Source organism: Schistocerca piceifrons, chromosome 10 (genome assembly GCF_021461385.2).
Source record: "Schistocerca piceifrons isolate TAMUIC-IGC-003096 chromosome 10, iqSchPice1.1, whole genome shotgun sequence".
In the NCBI taxonomy this organism is placed as follows: domain Eukaryota; kingdom Metazoa; phylum Arthropoda; class Insecta; order Orthoptera; family Acrididae; genus Schistocerca; species Schistocerca piceifrons.
Genome location: NC_060147.1, coordinates 68,963,893 through 68,984,076, shown reverse-complemented (window position 1 = coordinate 68,984,076; position 20,184 = coordinate 68,963,893).

Below are 20,184 nucleotides of genomic sequence, written 5' to 3'. Positions count from 1 at the left end.
ATAACAGAACAGTTCATATAGTGGATATGCCACAACATTCTCCCGTAAATAATAGTACGTACGACAGAATTTCACCAGACACAGTACAGGTTTCATATTACAGTAACGCAAACATTACTTTTGACACGCAGAATTTTGTTCACGAGAATGTTATTTGAAACATGCTTTGTTGAATGCTCCACTTTTATCGCACCCAGATCTCACCAGAAATTTTTCCATTGCCACCGACAGTTCCAATACCGCTTTAGGCGTACACATTTTTCAGGAAATTGAAGAAGATGGTTCAACAGTTATTAAAAACATCGCATTTGCAAGCCGCATTTTGTCACCCGCTGAACGAAATTATTCTGTTACAGAACTTGAAACATTATGTGTTGTATGGGCTTTTACGAGATTTAGGCACTTTCTTTATGGCAGACATACCACCGTCTACACAGACCACAGAGCGATACAATTTTTACTTTCGGCTAAATTCACACACGATAGATTAAGTAGATGGAAACTGTATTTACAGGAATTTAATTTTACAATAGTTCACATTCCCGGCACGCAAAATGTTGTAGCAGACGCACTATCGCGTTCTCTCGGGAACAATCAGCAAGACGTAGCAACCAACTTCTGTAAAACAAATTTCAGTGTCATGTACATTCAGCAAGTTGCATTTGAAAATTTTATTTCATCGTCATTGCAGGACATAGCACAAGAACAAAACAAAGACAATGTGTGGAAAGAAATTAAACAGCTTTGGCAAGATAAGAATAATGTTACGATTAGAAACCACTACACTGTACGCAATGACATTCTGTTTCGCCGCTCTCATCCTGACAGCAACAATTGGTTATTATGCATTCCTGACGAACTGGTTAACAAACTAATTTGGTACACTCATTTAAGTTACGCACATTACGGAGCAAGAAAATGTTTTCTTATACTGAGACAGAACTGTTATTTTACCAACATGGAGAAACGTATACGACGAGTGTTAGCGTCTTGTAAAATTTGTCAGAAAGCTAAATCAGACACCACTTCACATATTCCTCCTTTATATCCCATTATACCTGTGAAATTAAGACACATGGCCGCAGTAGACATTTTTGGTCCGATTCCGAGAACTAACAGAGGTTTTTTGCTACATCTTTGTCGCTGTTGAGCTCACTTCAAAATTTGTTACTTTCACTCCGTTACGCAGAGCTACTGCTAAAACTGTTTCGAAAGCATTTGTAAAACATTTTCTATTTCATGTAGGGCATGTAATGAAAGTAATTTCTGACAATGGATCACAATTTCGTAGTAGCGTGTGGACACGCATGTTACGAGCCAGAAACATTTCTCCGATCTATATATCCAAGTACCACGCTTCTTCGAACCCCTGTGAAAGATTAATGAAAGAAATTGGTAAGTTGTGCCGAATATACTGCCACAAAAGACATATTGATTGGGATACACACATACTCTCATTCCAAGATGTAATTAATTCCATTCCAAATGAATCCACTATGCTATCTCCGTCTGTTATACTGAAAAACGTTGAACCACCAAACAAAATTAAAGAATTAGTAAAATTCCCCAAATGTCGGCGACTTAGACACCACGAAATAATTGACATTGCGCTGAACAACATCAAACGTGCCGCAGAGCGCCGGAGAAGACAGCAAAAACAGGTTTGTACACGCCGCGTCTTTCACGTTGGACAGAAGATACTAGTACGTACACACTATTTATCCAGCAAATTAAAAGGTAAGTGCAGTAAATTTGAACTTCTATACGCAGGTCCATATCGGATTCGCAGCATCCCTCACCCCAATGTAGTACACGTCGAAACTTTGAGAACCAGAAAATCGAAAGGCAATCACCATATATCAAACATTAAACCGTTTATTGAGTGAAACCACTGTATGATTCAACACACTATGATGCCATTTACTAATGCAATTATATTTATGTGACTACTTATTGATGATTATCGTATTTTTTCTTGGCAAGTGCCCGGCAAGGTAAGGTTAGCAGGTCGCTTTTCTTGTCGTTACACATCAGACCGTGCACATTTTCCATTTTTTTTGTGTATATGACTGTACTCCAGTTTTGTTTGTATGCACTATGAAATAGTTAAGATATAACACACACCAGTCGACTTTGACATTTTTTTTGCCTTATGACATCTCAACATCGTGACTGTTTCACATTTTTTTGCTGCTGCATTGTATTATTCTGTGTATATCTTTGTTTTTGAACACTGTCAATGTTTTTGACATATTACGTTTTCTGTCATGTTATGCTGTAGGGTTAATTATGTTACCATAAACCAGTCATTATATAGTGGGTATATGATTTAAATGCAGGACATTAATCTTTGTTCATCAATTTCAGAAAGGAATGATGATTCTAAGAAATAAATTTAACATAAATGGAATTTCACCTACGGAATAAACGAAAGGAGATGCAATAACTTTATGAGGAAGAGTAAATGGATCAGGATTAACAAACATTAACAAGAATATACTATACTCATCGAAGAATAGCAGTCTTAACTAATTTTTTCTTTCAGAATACAAGGTGATTGATGCAGGCTGTCAGACTGAACTACACATCTTAGTTTTAGTGATGAAATATGCTAGAGATAAGGAATAGTTATGTAATGAGTAATGAAGTGATTTTTTGCAGATGATAATGAATACTGATGAATAATGATGAAGGATATGCTGTTATGAATAATGAAGTTTTTCTTTACAGATGATGATAATAATGAAGTTATGATAATATGGATAATGAAGTGATGGATAATGAAGTTTTTTCTTTACAGATGAGGATAATGTTGAAGTAATGTATTTATGCTACGTAGTTATTTAAGTATTTGTTGCAGTTTGCTTTGACAGCAGGTGTTACATTGCATAGTAGGATGACTGAAAGTTTTGGAAAGGACAGCTATGAAACACATTTTTTATACACATTTCACTACCTGTTAATTCGAAGTTCACTACTTTTCAGCATAGTGTGCGTTTCTTCTTTCAGGTCAATAATCCGTTTTTGTATTTTTTTTCCAGGAGAAGTTTTTCATGACACTTACTAAACCTGTTACTTATTATACCTGTTCTAGTACTTGCATTTTTATTTTTTTTTACCCATTTGTGTCTATCGTTTATAAATGTGATCACATGTACTGCCTTGTTACATAATCTTGCTACAGCTGACTCATGACGAATGACATTACCTATCCTCATTTGCAGCAATAGGTCAAAAACAAATAGTGTTATGTTTCAGCAATTAATTATCGATCCCAACGCAATGCATTGCTACCAAAAAAAAAAAAAAAAAAAAAAAAAAAAAACATGTATTACCAGTCGCACATAATGTCACTAGTTTATGATAATTCTGAATAATACTGATCAACTATGAATAGCATGTCACTTGAGTAATGACCTCTTAATGAGACTATATTCAAAATAATGCTTTGTCAATAGCTAATAACTGCCACTGTTTGTTGTAATGATACTACTTATAATGCTTGTGATTACTAATGATTTGACTGTAATTAACTGATTTTAATAATGCCTTTGTAATGATCTGAATACTACTGAATGAGGAACACTGTTTATTGTAATGAGTACTTGTAATGCCCATGATTATTAATGCTATGACTGTAATTAACTGATTTTTAATAATGACTTCGTAATAATCTGAATAATACTGAATGATGATTTTATTCAATACTTGCTGGCCACTGAGTGCCAATAATTAATGTCACTCCACGAATTGTTATTAATTATGCCATTGATTAGCTCTTGTTTCCAATGTTGATACTTTGTAATTTGAAATGAATGTGACTGTTTAATAATACTTTGTAATTAGGAGAAGGCTAATAATTCTTAATATATTGGAATTTCAAATGATTAATTAACGATGCCATACTTTGTTGTTGGAAATGAATGTGACTGTTTCATAATGCTTTGTAATTAGGAAAAGACTAATGATTCTTAATAGATTGGAATGACACATAATTAATTAACTATGGTACTGTTTAATAATGCTTTGTAATTAATTAAGGCTACAAATGATTAATTAATTAACTGTAATTAGACAAATGATTAATTAACGACAAATGATTAATTAACTGTAATTATACAAATGATTAATTAACTGTAATTAGACAAATGATTAATTAATGACAAATGATTAATTAACTGTAATTAGGAAAAGGCTAATGATTCTTAATTATACTCTGTAACTGGAAAAGAATGCGATTATTTAATAATGCTTTGTAACTAGGAAAAGAAGATTACTGATTCTATGTAAAACAATTAATGAACATTTTTCTGTAATACTACATACATGGTACAGAAATGTTCAATAACTGGGCTATGAATGCCGCACACTACTACTGTAATTGACAATATTATGTGACTTAATGTCCTTCACCTTATGAGCTAACTACCCTGAATTACTGCAATGTCCATTTGTCCTGTTTATCCTAGTGATCATGGAGCACTATCTTTGGTTTTGCACTAATTCTACGTTGGTGTGCCTTGTAAGAGTGTGGTGTTGACACGACATGCTGTCCACCACCATGAGCGATGAAGACATTATTATGGTCCCACTGTTTGGTGTACCTAATGTACTGCCAAAATGAAAACATGGAACATTACTACGACAGTTCAGTGTCTTTGCTACACTGATAAATTCTGATGGGAAAAGATCTTCAAGTTGTGTCACTTGGTGTTGTACTTCTGTGGAAAGATATGGACTTTCAGAGCAGCTGTGTGCAATCTAAAGTGCTACAACCATGATGCAATCCTTCCCTTCCTATCCTGATTCTTGTCACATAAAGAAAAAATTTTTTTGGTAACATCATTTATGTTCATAGGTTATACATTTTTCGATTCGCTGAACTCCAATGCGAATACACTTATGTCACTTGTCAATATAATATTTTTGCCAGTCTGTTCATTTGTTCTGAATATGCTAAAGAATTTTTTCAGTGCCTGTGCACTTTATTATCTGTCAAATAATTTGTATATACTTTTCTGATTTGCTACTATGTTTTGTACTCACATTTTGTCTTTGTCTGATATATTTTGTACTTAGTGCGTGTGCACAACATTTAAATACTCTGTAAGTTGTAGAATTTTGTTAATTAAAGAAAAATTTTGCCGCGCTTGGCAAGTCCAAATGACTCACCATCGCTGCCAAATTTTTGCCCCCCCAGTGGAGGGTTATGAAACACGTATGTAACATAGCAGCGATGGCGAGGCATTGTAGCATCTGTGACCAGAGAGTATGCGCTTGACCGCGCGAGTGTTGCGAGCGGTTCTTAGCAGTCAGTCTGTCGTTGCGAGTCCGTCAGTAGTCGTTGCGAGTCTGTAGCTCTGTCTAGTTGAGAGCAGTACTCAGTCTGTAGTCGTCATGCAGAGCGGTAGGTCACTAGTAGCAGCCCAGTGCGGTTGTGTGATGTAGGCGGTCGGCAACACTGGTCAAGATGAGGAATAAGGTATACTGTTAATTAATATAATTATTAGATAATGAAAAATTTTATTTATTGTAACTATTGTCCAACAAGTTCCCCAATAATAATTTTTATTTCAAAAGCATTTTTTCAAAAATTTAATTTTTTATGGAACTAAAGATTTCGTTGCACTTCCCTTTTCACTCCACTTCTTTAAAAGAAAATTTTTACTAAAATCACAAAAAAGGAGAATATTATTATTTGCAATGCAGTTCCTCCAAGCGGTGCGCAACAACAAGAGCAGATATGTGACGTCCATTTATTCTGAGGTAAGACTTGAATTCTGATTGTTTTACACAGGGCCAAAGACCGATATTTCGATTTAATTGTATTTTCTTGTCACTGAACGGACTTTAAATTTTGTGAAGAATTTATATTTGAGTCAGATTGCGTATTTCACATTTTTGTTGCCATTGTCAGTACATTTGATTGTGGGCAGGTTACGCTTAGAGCAGTGTCCATTAGCATTCTTAAATAATATTGCCCATACTTTTTCAAAAATATTGTGGGGAGGTTACACTCGGCTCCCATTTCTATTAAGTATTGTCCATTCTCTTTCTTTTAAAATTACGGTGGGGAGGTTACAAGCTTCAAAACAAAAAGATCACAGGGGGGCAGCAATAGGTTAGAAACAGCGCACGTCGATACAGTGAACAAACTATTTCACCAATATCAACTCCCTATATTTGTCATTTTTGTTTGCGAGGAGTTATGAACCGTTCTCTCATTAAAATCAGAACCACTACTCCCTTCACGATCTACGCTGTAAGCATTATGAATGTAAGTCAGTCAATATTGTGGAGATCGCTGTGGGAAAAACAGAAACGCACAACGCACCGATGTGTATTATACTAAGAATCGTGTAGGAAACAGTTACATAAAATTCGTTTACTATACTTGGTAGATAGGAATTTATAGACGACAATGACTGAGTGCTGGTTTTACGAATCACTTGTACCCGTCAGAAGTCTTCATACAAATACCAACAGTCAAATAAAGCCTGATGTACGATAGCGGTAAACACAAGAATCTAATGAATGTCTTAATTCGTTCGCTGATATTATTTGGCATTTATATGCTCGATGTTCTCGAAGTACCGAATTCTAAAACACAAGAGAGCGTTAAGTATAATCAGATCAAATACATCAACACCTTGCTGTTAATAAGGCTTTTTCAAAATGTCACCTTGGATTGTTGGGGGCACGTGAGTTTAACGCAAGAGCCTCTCGGCCGGAACCAAATCTACTCCTTCAAATGGCTCCTAAACTGTTTTCAATAGACTTAGTGGTCTTCAGTGGCGTTTATCAAGACCTACCAGTTCTGGGAATCTAATCAGATCCTTTCAGACCCTACCAGGCCACATGACTCACAGCTGTGGAGGTGGACAATATTTTGTTGATTCTCTTGGATGATTACTGGTAAAAAAGCAATTAAATTACATCATACAGCATGCGTTATCAGGCAAGCATAGGTCGCGTATTATGTAGCTGACGGATGAGTAGGTGATCGTCTAGAACTCATTGGTTCAAATACAATGGCTCTGAGCACTATGGGACTTAACATCTATGGTCATCACTCCCCTAGAACTCAGAACTACTTAAAACTAACTAACCTAAGGACAGCACACAAACACACAGTCATCACGAGGCAGAGAAAATCCCTGACCCCGCCGGCAATCGAAACCGGGAACCCAGGCGTGGGAAGCGAGAACGCTACCGCACGACCACGAGCTGCGGAGAGAACTCATTCAGGCCATTAGCTGTACAGGGTCTAAGGAGGATGTTGCTGGCCAATCGTCAGAATAGGTGCACAAATGCCTTCCAGACCATTGTTTATTCTTGAGCTCCCATTGCTACAGAGGCGTCGGTGTGACTGGATTTATCGAAAGAAGACACTAGGTCTGTATAGGAGACAGCGGTCGGATTACTTCAGAATCTAGATTGCAATTAATTTATATTGTTTTCTTATATTTCACTTATTACTGTCTGTCCCCGGTAGCTGAGTGGTCAGTGCGACAGAATATCAGTCCTAAGGGCCCGGGTTCGATTCCCGGCTGGGTCGGAGCTTTTCTCCGCTCATGGACTGCGTGCTGTGTTGTCCTTGAAACATCGCCTTAGAAAAATCAAGAATGACCTCTTACGTTAGTCCGCAGCTCGTGGTCGTGCGGTAGCGTTCTCGCTTCCCACGCCCGGGTTCCCGGGTTCGATTCCCGGCGGGGTTAGGGATTTTCTCTGCCTCGTGATGACTGGGTGTTGTGTGCTGTCCTTAGGTTAGTTAGGTTTAAGTAGTTCTAGGTTCTAGGGGACTGATGACCATAGATGTGAAGTCCCATAGTGTTCAGAGCCAAACCTCTTACGTTATTTGATTTTCAAACAGCTGAGCAAAACAGAACTTACTCAGCCATTTCTCTCTTTACTTATTCTGATCAACACTAAACTGACACACAATATTTTTAGCGCAACGCAATCTGACTTGCAATAATCCCCACAAAAGAATGGCCCCAACAATGCAAACCAGCCACAGACTGCACGTAGCACAGTCAGTGATTTACGTACAGAGCGCTACGTGGCGTTACCAACATAAAAACCTAATCAGCCTACTTACATCCTAATCATCATCATTTCATCCCCATCGACGGGCAAGTCGCCGAAGTGTCGTCAAATCGAAAGACTTGCACCCGGCGAACGGTCTACCCGACGGGAGGCCCTAGTCACACGACATTTATTTTATTCAAGTAACTACCTGTGGCTTTGCACTGCATCAGATGATGCCAAACACCAGAACTAGCAACGTGTGAAATATAAATATAAAATATAATACACTGACGGAAAAAAATCCCAACTCCAAAAAAGAGTTGAGCAAGAAAAACGAAAGTCGTTTGGCATATTTCTGCTTCAGACATATGACGTCAATTCAAATATCACGTCAGTCGCGTAAGAGCGCGGTTAGTAGTGTCGCTATGAGGATGCAAATCGGATTTGCTTTAAAAATACAAGGTTGTCGGAAATTCCCGTTACAGACTTCTAGGATTTGTTGAGGGGAGTGAGTACATCGTATTTTGAATAAGGAACCCAAGTCCGGAAACGTCATCCAACAAGACTACAGAGCGTCAAAGGTATGGGCGCGAGCAACTGTAAATGTACGTATACACGGAGTGATTCCGTGATGATGTTACAGACTTTCTAGGACGTTGGAGAACGATAAATGTATTAATTTGAAGTAAGGATCCCTGTACCGGAAACGAACGAGTCGAAAGTTATAAACGAAAATTGTCTGATACCTCTGACAGTTGAATACATGTACCGGTTCTTGTGTTGCGAAGAGTGTAGGGTTAGTAACTTTCACTGGTGGTATTGTGTACAAAAACGAGGAGAAATGTCGAATAAACGTGGGCTCTAAAAGGTGCGTACCTTAACATCTATGAACACTTGCCCAGTAGAGGAGATGGGTTTCACATTAGCGAGGATGAACGAATGGTCATAGCTCCTCAGGTATGTAATTTAGAGCCCGCATTTATTGGACATTTTTTTCACGTTTTCGTCCACACTACCACCACTGAAAGTTACCAGCCATACATTCTTCGCAACACAAGAACCGGTACAAGTATTCAACTGTCAGAGGTATCAGAACGGTTTTCGTTTATAACTTTCGACTCGTTCGTTTCCAGTACAGGGATCCTTACTTCAGATTAATACTTTTAACCGTTCATCCTAGAAAGTCTGCAACATCATCACGGAATCATCCCTTGTATACGTGCATTTACAGACGCCCGTGCCTATAACTTTGACGGTCTGTAGTCTCGTTGGATGACTTTTGCGGACATGGGTTCCTGTTCAAAACAAAATGCGATGTACTCACTCCCCTCCACAAGTCCTAGAGTTTGTAACAGGGATTTCCGAGCACCCTGTATATACGCGCTGTAACGGTTCTGAGCGTTAGTTACCTTTGAGATTTTAGGCGGCTTTTTGTTGGTAAACTTGGCAGGAACGTAGCCACTCTACATGATTGCCTGCTGCGGTGGTCAGGGAATGTGCGGTCTCAAGGATACAGGGCTTCAGAAGGCCCGAGGTACTGCCGAGAGGGAAGACCATCGAGTTGGGCACATGTCTGGCGCATAGTACTGTGTCCGCACCCGCAATATGACCAGCAGTTGACACCACGGTAACACAAAGAACAGTGACAAATCGGCTACTTCAAAGATAACTCCGAGCCAGACGTTCGGTAGCGTGCATTCCACTGACACCAAAAAACAACCGTTTGCCACTTCAGCGCTCTCAAGAGAGAGCTTATTGGAGGGCGGAGTGGAAGTCCGTTGTGTTTGCTGATGAAACCTGGTTCTGCCTCGATGGCAGTGTTGATCAAGAGGAGGAAAGTTGAGCGCCTGCAACCAACCCGCCTGCATGCTTGACACAGATGATCTACACCTGGATTTACGGTCTGGGGTGCGATTTCGCATGCCAGCAGGGACACTCTCGTGATCATCCCACGCACACCGAGTGCCGATTTGTGCGTTAGTCTGGCGATTCGACCTGTTTTAATACTATTCATCAACAGCATTCCAGGCGGTGTTTTCCAACAGGATAACGTTCGTCCATATACCACTGTTGTAGCCCTACATGCTCTCTGCCTAGTGTCGACGTGTTGCTTTGGCCCGCTCGATCACCAGACCTGTTTCCAATAGAGCGTGTATGGAGACAACTCTAGTCTCATCCCCAAGTGGAATTACCGGCCATGTACTAACCGACTAAGAACGACATAGAACACCCCCCCCCCCCTGCTTGCATTCAACATTCTGGTGGCCACACTGGTTATTAACTCACCAGCATTTCACGTTTACAATGGCTTTCCACGCGCTTACCTTCACCTGTGACATTGCAACTTAAAACGTTAAATATTGCTTGGACAAACGTATTCCCGAAATTTCATTACTCTACATTGATTATAAGACTATCAAAATGGGAATCTTGGTAAGCTACTATGAACACCATATTGAATGCATTATCGTAGCGGCCGGCCGGAGTGGCAGAGCGGTTCTAGGCGCTACAACCTGGAACTGTGCAACCGCTACGGTCGCAGGTTCGAATCCTGCGTCGGACATGAATGTGTGTGATATCCTTAGGTTAGTTAGGTTTAAGTAGTTCTAAGTTCTGTGAGACTGATGACCTCAGAAGTTAGGTCCCATAGTGCTCAGAGCCATTTCAACTATTTTTTTTTTTTTTATGGTCATCAGTCTACTGACTGGTTTGATGCGGCCCACCATGAATTCCTTTCCTGTGCTAACCTCTTTATCTCAGAGTAGCACTTGCAGCCTACATCCTCAATTATTTGCTTGACGTATTCCAATCTCTGTCTTCCTCTACAGTTTTTGCCCTCTACAGCTCCCTCTAGTACCATGGAAGTCATTCCCTCATGTCCTGTCCCTTCTCCTTATCAGTGTTTTCCACATATTCCTTTCCTCTCCGATTTTGCGTAGAACCTGCTCATTCCTTACCTTATCAGTCCACCTAATCTTCAACATTAGTCTATAGCACCACATCTCAAATGCTTCGATTCTCTTCTGTTCCGGTTTTCCCACAGTCCATGTTCCACTACGATACAATGCTGTACTCCAGACGTATTATCGTAGCCATACAATGATTATAAGAGTAAGAAAATAGGAATCTGGATAAGCTACTCTGAACAGCATAGTGAATGCATTATGAGAGAGACGAAGCCTATCCCTACCACAGTAGTACAAGTTTATATACCAACCAGCTCCGCAGATGACGAAGAGATTGAAAATATGTATGACGAGATAAAAGAAATTATTCAGATAGTTTAGGGAGAGGAAAATTTAACAGTGATGTCGGACTGGAATTCGATTGTTGGGAAAAAAAGTGGAGGAAAAACAGTAGATGAATATAGACTGGGGGAAAGGAATGAAAGAGGATGCCGCCTGATAGAATCTGCACTGAGTATGATTTAATCATCGCTAACACTTCGTCTAAGAATCATGAAAGTAGGATGCATACATTCAAGAGACCCAGAGACACCGGAAGACAGAGATTTCGAAACAAGTTTTTAAATTGTAATATTTCCACGGTCAGATGTGGACTCCACCCACAGCTTGTTAGTTATGAACTATAGATTAAAACTGAAGGAATTGCTAAAACTCAGGAAACCAAGGAGTACTGCATAAATTGAAAGAACCAGAGATTTTTGAGAATTTCAGAGGGAACATTACGCAGACGATTGGCTAGCTTTAAGAGAAGAGATATTGAAGGCAGCAGAATAACATATACGTAAAATGGCAAGGTCTAGTAGGAATCCTTGGAGGACACAGGAGATATTGAATTTAACAGATGGAAGGAGGAAATTTAAAATGCAGAAAATGAAGCATGTGAAACGGAATACGACATCCAAAAAGTGAGATTTGGGGAAAAGAGAAGTAGTTGCATGATTATGAAGAGCTCAGATGGGAAACCAGACCTAAGCAAAGAACGGAAAGCTGAAAGGTGGAAGGAGTATATGAGGGCCTATATCAGAGAAATGTACTTGAGGGCAAGGTTATAGAAATGGAAGAAGATGTAGAGGAATATGAGACGGCACATATGATACTACTAGAAGAATTTGAGAGAGCACCGAATGACCTAAGTAGAAAAAAGGCGCCAGGAGTGGATTACATGACCTCAGAACTACTAACATCCTTGAAAGAACCAGCCATGGCTAAACTCTTTCATCTTGTGTGCAAAATGTATGAGACAGGCGAAATACCCTCATACTTCAAGAAGAATGTAATAATTCCATTTCCAAAGAAAGTAGTTGCTGGCAGATATGAAAATTACCTAACTACCAGTTTAATATGTCATGGTTGCAAAAATCCAACGCGAATTCTTTGCAGAAGAATAGAGAAACCGGTAGAAGCTTAATTCGGGGAATAGCAGTTTGGATCCCGGAAGGAACACGCGAGGTAAAAGTGACTCTACGACTTATCTTAGAAGATAGATTAAGAAAAGGCAAGCCTTCGTTTACAACATTTGTAGACTTAGAGAAAGTTTTGATCATGTTGACTGGAATACTCTCTTTAAAATTTTGTACAGAAATCAGATGACATTGATAAGAGTCTTGGGGCTTGAAAGGTAAGCCATGATTGAGAAGGGAAAGAGAGAGGATTGTTGCCTATCCCCGAAGTTATTCAATCTGTACATTGAACAAGCAGTAAAGGAAAGAATAGAAAATTTTGAATTAGGAATTAAAATTAGGGAGAAGAAATAAAATCTTTGTGGTTTGATCCTGCCATTATAATTCTGTCAGAGACAAGCAAGGACTTGGAAGAGCAGTGGAACAGAATGGACAGTGTCTTGAAACGAGGATATAAGACGAACATCAACAATAGCAAAGCAACAATAAGAGAATGTAATCGAATTAAATCTGGTGATTCTGTGGGAATTAGATTAGAAAAGGAGACAGTTGAAATATTAGAAGAATTTTGCTATTAGGCGAGAAAAGCATCCCCGAAAAAGAGAAATTCGTTAACATATAGATTTAAGTATCAGGAAGTCTTTTTTGGAAATAGTTGTATCGAGTGTATGTACGTATGGAAGTGGAACATGGACGTTAAACAGTTTAGACAGGTAGATAATGGAACTTTTTGAAATGTGGTGCCACAGAAGATTGCTGAAAGGTGGGTAGATCACGTAACTAACGTGAAGGTACTGAACAGAACTGAAAGAAAATTTTGGCACGGCTTGACTAAAAGAACGGATCGGTAGATAGAACTCATTCTGAGGCATAAAGGAATCAGCAGTTTACTACTGGAGGAAAGTATGGGGCAAAAATCGGAGAGGGAGACCAAGAGATGAATACAGTATGCAGATTCAGGAGGATATAATTTGTAATAGTTATTTCGGGATGAGGAGGCTTTCATAGGATAAAGTAGCGTAGAGTACTGCGCAAACCAGTCTTAAGAAAATGGCTCTGAGCACTATGGGACTTAACATCTGTGGTCATCAGTCCCCTAGAACTTAGAACTACTTAAACCTAACTAACCTAAGGACACCACACATCCATGCCCGAGGCAGGATTCGAACCTGCGACCGTATCGGTGACGCGGTTCCAAACTGAAGAGTCTAGAACCGCACGGCTACACCGGCTGGCCCAGTCTTAAGACTGAAGACCACAACGACACTAATTATTTCTCGGTATTGGGATTTATTCCATCAGTGTATGATAAATAAGTTGTAGACGAAAACTGTTAACAGAAAATGCAATGGTATTGTTAAGGGAGGGTCTACTTTATGATTCTATTTACAGTGGACAGCAGCCAGAAGAAAGGATTTTACTCGCTTACCTTTCCCGAAACGGCAGCCTGAAACAGAAAGAAAATGTGTATCAGTTGATCAGCATCTGAGGTGGAGAGTTAGGCATATAATACATAGCTCCCAGAGATACAAGATGCTAACTTGTCATGTTTAGCACTGTAGAACCAAGTCAAACAATTTGAAACTTCCCGGCGGATTGGACATTTACTGTAGCGGGCAAGTGGTCTTACCGACTGAGCTCTCCAAGCATTTAACATTCATAAAAAGAAATATAAATAAAAAAATGTAGAAATGAGTAAGTTGTGTATGGATCAGGACTTGTGTGTTAATTTCGGGAAATGTAATAGTTATGATGGTTACAGCATGTAGGTATCCACTCGCGAAACGAGAAATTTTCATGAAAAATTCTGATGCTTTATTGTTTTGTCTACATGACAGAAATAAGTGATTAATAGTTTTTGGTCATTTCATTGTCAATGTCGTGAAGTAATCTGACAGGAAAACTGATCCATAGGTGCTGTTAGCCCAATATAATATAGTTTGACAGTCACTCATAAATTACAGGGCCCGATAATAGATTCATACTGAAAGCCATCTCCTGTTGACGACTTTTACGTCATGTATTTGGAAGCATTGCTGCGTACTTGTATGATTCAGAGACCGTATTGCCTGTATTTCCGTTTGCTAGAGTGGTGTCATCTTTGGTTGGAAGCTGCTAGGGATGCTTCTATCCAGAACTTTGAACGCAGGCCCGGCCGTGGTAGCCGAGCGATTCTAGGCGCTACAGTCCGGAACCACGCGGCTGCCACGGTCGCAGGTTCGAATCCTGCCTCGGGCATGGATGTGTGTGATATCCTTAGGTTAGTTAAGTTTAAGTAGTTCTAAGTTCTAGGGGACTGATGACCTCAGCGGTTAAGTCCCATAGTGTTCAGAGCCATTTGAACAATTTTTTGTTGAACGCTGGGTCTTAGCCACAGACATACATTAATACATTAAAAGATAGGCAATACCGTACACAGTATTATTGATGTCACTGAAGACCGCAGTTTGGAATTGCAATATGGTGGCGACCGCGAACGCAATGGACGTATAGCCAACAGTTTATTTATCGATAAAACAGTCGTAAGAAATGGGAATATACTGGTACAATTCCGTTACTTTTGAAGTTTTGACATAATGGCCAGTGCTTTCATCGTGTCTGGCCGTAATTTTTCGTACAGCAGACGGTAGATGCAGGGAAAGAAACACTTCTCAGTGCAAGAATACTTTTGATTTTGTGTTGTATGTAAGCCTCAATAATTACATTACAGTCTGTCATATCCGAAACACTGACAATATTTTAATAGTTTACTTATGTTCGGAGGGCCTTAATAATCAGTGTTAACCGACGTAGTTTCATGACGTGCTTTTAACCAGTTTCGAACACCATCGGCTTTTGTTCGAATAGTATGCTCGTTATGAAAGTGCTTGTGTAAGTAGAACGTGCTATTTGTCGCTGACAACAAGTAGCTTTATTCATTGAAGTGTTCTTACAGTCTGCATTAAACGTGTACGTGCATATGTGACTTGATGCTCTTCTCATAACACGATTCTTCATTGCATGTCTTAAACTCAATTAGTACTCAAATATTTCTTCAACTGCAGAAATTCTTTAAACCACCTCGTAAAGCTTTCAACGCCATTTCGTTTCGGAAATCCGTGTTAGTACTACACACAACTTTCTGACGCCGCTATCTTATCTCACCAAATGCCAGGCTTCAGTAAAAGCTACGTCTTTGCCATTCTATATAGTGCCGGCCGGGGTGACCGAGCAGTCCTAGGCGCTACAGTCTGGAACCGCGCGACCGCTGCGGTCGCAGGTTCGAATCCTGCCTCGGACAGGGATGTTTGTGGTGTCCTTAGGTTAGTTACGTTTAGGTAATTCTAAGTTCTAGGGGACTGATGACCTCAGAAGTTAAGTCCCATAGTGCTCAGAGCCATTTGAACCAATCTACATAGTAATGTATGTCTATTGTCTCGCAATAGAACGGGATTCTCTGAAGTGCGTACTGCATTCTGCGCATGTCGTCAACGTTAAACAGGGATTGTCAGGTGATCCCGGGATACCGCCGTTTGTTTATGGATTCCGCAGAGTTCGAAACTTATATCACTACACGTATTTATTGCGTTTCCACCAGTCGTTTACTCGTAAGAGCAATGACGAATTACCGTTGTCGTTACGGCCGCAAAGAAAAATACATGTAAGGAGGAAAAGTACTTCATTATGAAAACCAATTCTGATACGGAGTGATGGGAAGAAGTTTATGGAGATCGAAAAGAGTATGTCATGACATTCTATAGTTCGTCCGTTTCTAAAAGATTTTTTCCGCGGGCTCCTTGAAATCGTCCGAGCCGACTGCACCCTGAATCTCCCCTACACATGCGTCCAAAATCTATTTACGCGCTTGTAGGGTCAAAATAACTGAAGCCAGGAATTCCATACATAACTGAATCTCAAAATTTGCATGCATTCATGCACCATGAAATGACCATACATATACAATTAAAGGAAAACAACGTAGTAATGGCTCAAATGGCTCTAAGCACTATGGGACTTAACATCTGAGGTCATCAGTCCCCTAGAACTTAGAACTAGTTAAACCTAACTAACCTAAGGACATCACACACATCCATGCCCGAGGCAGGATTCGAACCTGCGACCGTGGCAGCAGCGTGGCTCCGGACTGAAGCGCCGAGAACCGCTCGGTTACAGCAGTCGGCAAAACACGTAGTATCAGAATTTCACTCTTTGTTGCGATACGTTTTATTTTATTATAAAAAATGTACAAGAATCACTTTTTTCCAAATTCTTCATCAACTAGGATAGCTCTGAGCATAGAGCTGTTCAGCTACCAGTTCCTGGATTCGGGTGGCGACGTAGTTTGAATCTATCCATTGATAATCTCGAAAATGGTTTTCTGTGGTTTCCTGCTTTCAATTTAGGCAACTGTCGTAGTTGGTCCGTTACTACAGGCCGCAGTCACTTTCTTCCGAATACCATTTTTCTCCTGGCAGATTCCAGTTCTCTTAAAGATGTAGCCCCTCTTGCATAAATGAAAGGAGCTGCATCGAAGGCGAGCCGAATAGCTCTTCAGATAGTTCCGGCACTAACAGTCCCATGACAAATAAATAATGATCCAAATTACCCTCATTTACGCTCATGCACTTGTCTGCCAGGACTTTCTTTAATGGAATAAATGAATATTCTGCATTGCAAAAAGTGACAGATGCATACTTAAATGAGGGAATTTTTGAATGATTCCAGATTCGTTACATTTTCGACACCAAAAATTGATCCATCTTCTGTATCGAACAGAGGTATCGTTTTTCCATCAGACATGTCGGTAAAAATAAAGGATTCCAAAAAAAATTCGAGGTCGCCCTTTCTTAGTAACTTCTTCAGACCAAATCCAGATTGAAAGAAGAAGTGTGTAAAATAACCTTGAAGGGCGAAGAGAGATTGGAGGATGGCTGGTTTTCCAAAATACAGCACCTCTTAGTAACGACAACAGGCTATATCTCTGCTTGATGGAAACTCTGAGATAACTGTCGAATAAAATGAGCCTCTTTGAAGTTCTTTTTAACGAAGCGGAGACCTCCACCTTTTGACAAGATTCTAGCTACGTCCTTGCGGGTACCGACAAACGGGTACATTTTAACTGTGTCACTTGTCGTAAAGAAGCTCTTCCAAGCTAAGAGACCAGTTTATTCCAGGGATCAAATACAATTTGTTATGATGTTTCCGAAATGTCTATACCAAATCTACGGCATCTACCAAGAGAATCTGTCTGTACTAGTCATGTAACGACGCTCTAAACGTACAGGGCGCTTTATGGACAAACCTACGGAGTCGCGTCGCAACGCCACATACCCGGACTGGCAATGTATGTTGACAACATAAATCTAAATGTTGAAATGTTTGTGAATTCCTAAGGGACCAAACTTCTGAGGACATCAGTCCGCAGACTGCCATGCTACTTAAACTAACTTATGCTAGGAGCAACACACACAAACCCACGCCTGAGGGAAGAGTCAAACCTCCGGTGGGAGGGGCCGCGCAGTCCGTGACAAGGCGCCTCAAACCGCGCAACCACTCCGCGCGGTCGTAACATCCATTCCGCGCATCCGAGCGCTCACTCAAGATATATTTCTGTGCTGTTAATCTATCCAGCCATTCATATTGCTTGCTGCTGAAGTGTGAGATCGCTAGGATGGCTTGGACTACCCGCACGAAGACAGTTCTTTTATTTTTCTTTTTATCCACTGAAAGTCATGTGATCTCTATCTTCATTCATTGTGTCGTACTTCATGTCTGCAGCCGGATTTTTTCACATACAAGTCTTCAGTAGCGATTCGTACACCACAGAGATTCCGAGTACAAGCAATATGATTTTTGATTGTCAGTGGCATTGTCATTACCACTAGCATTCTCTGAGAAATGAGATATGCAGTCACGACTCTCTCTGATACGGAAGTTGTCATCGTTTGACAGCTGAACCGACGCCAGCGCTCCAAGCGGTGAGAAGGCAGTCACATGAGTCGTATGGATGATGTTTGTTCTTAATTATTTTCTATCTAAATAACGCAACAGTTGTTATATTTTTACGTTCCAGGCATTAGTGAAGTACCAAGAGATACGAATTAACATGAAAGACATGTAAACACAGCAGAATCACGCCGATTGAATGATACAAGCAACAATTTAATTATGAAGAAATACCTTCAAATATGTGTTTGTAGGTTATTCCGCTGAAAGCAAGAGAATGCATGAGAAGCATATATTTCTATTGTTGTCTGTTGTTATTATCACAGGCGCTTTCAATGACCCTTAAGTCTAATATTGCACCCATTTTTACACTTCTCTCCACTTTCTACTACACGAATATTTTTGTAAATGCAATTACTGTTGTTTCTAGAGCGAATGTGTTGACGGTTCTTGACGTTTTAGGCTCAGATTTAGCAAAAACTGCGCAAATGGTTTTTTCTTTGTTGGGAAACAGTTTTATTGCTTCTGACGATTTATTATCACATCTGTGCGGGGTTGCCTCAAGCTTATTTGTTGCGTTAAATAATGGAAGTACTATAGTCCATATAGGATTGCTACGGTCCACATTTACTGATTTGGCTGAACGTGTGACGAACAAAACCGCTTTGTTGGGTAGGTATACGACGTCTCTCCGCAAAAGGTCAGATCTTCTACATCTACATATACATGATTACTCTGCAATTCACATTTAAGTGCTTGGCAGAGGGTTCATCGAACCACAATCATACTATCTCCCTACCATTCCACTCCCGAAAAGCGCGTGGGAAAAACGAACACCTAAACCTTTCTGATCGAGCTCTGATTTCTCTTATTTTATTTTGGTGATCATTCCTACATATGTAGGTTGGGCTCAACAAAATATTTTCGCATTCGGAAGAGAGAGTTGGTGACTGAAATTTCGTAAATAGATCTCGCCGCGACGGAAAACTTCTTTGTTTTAATGACTTCCATCCCAACTCGCGTATCATATCTGCCACACTCTCTCCCCTATTACGCGATAATACAAAACGAGCTGCCCTTTTTTGCACCCTTTCGATGTCCTCGGTCAATCCCACCTGGTAAGGATCCCACACCGTGCAGCAATATTCTAACAGAGGACGAACGAGTGTAGTGTAAGCTGTCTCTTTAGTGGACTTGTTGCATCTTCTAAGTGTTCTGCCAATGAAACGCAACCTTTGGTTCGGCCTTCCCCACAATATTATCTATGTGGTCTTTCCCACTGAACTTGTTCGTAATTATAACACCCAGGTACTTAGTTGAATTGACAACCTTGAGAATTGTACTATTTATCGAGTAATCGAATTCCAAAGGATGTCTTTTGGAACTCATGTGGATCACCTCACACTTATCGTTATTTAACGTCAACTGCCACCTGCCACACCATACAGCAATATTTTCTAAATCGCTTTGCAACTGATACTGGTCTTCTGATGACCTTACTAGACGGTAAATTACAGCATCATCTGCGAACAACCTAAGATAACTGCTCAGATTGTCACTCAGGTCATTTATACAGATCAGGAACAGCAGAGGTCCCAGGACGCTTCCCTGGGGAACACCTGTTATCACTTCAGTTTTACTCGATGATTTGCCGTCTATTACTACGAACTGCGACCTTCCCGACAGGAAATCACGAATCCAGTCGCACAACTGAGACGATACCCCATAGGCCTGCAGCTTGATTAGAAGTCGCTTGTGAGGAACGGTGTCAAAAGCTTTCCGGAAATCTAGAAATACGGAATCAACTTGAGATCCCCTGTCGACAGCGGCCATTACTTCGTGCGAATAAAGAGCTAGCTGCG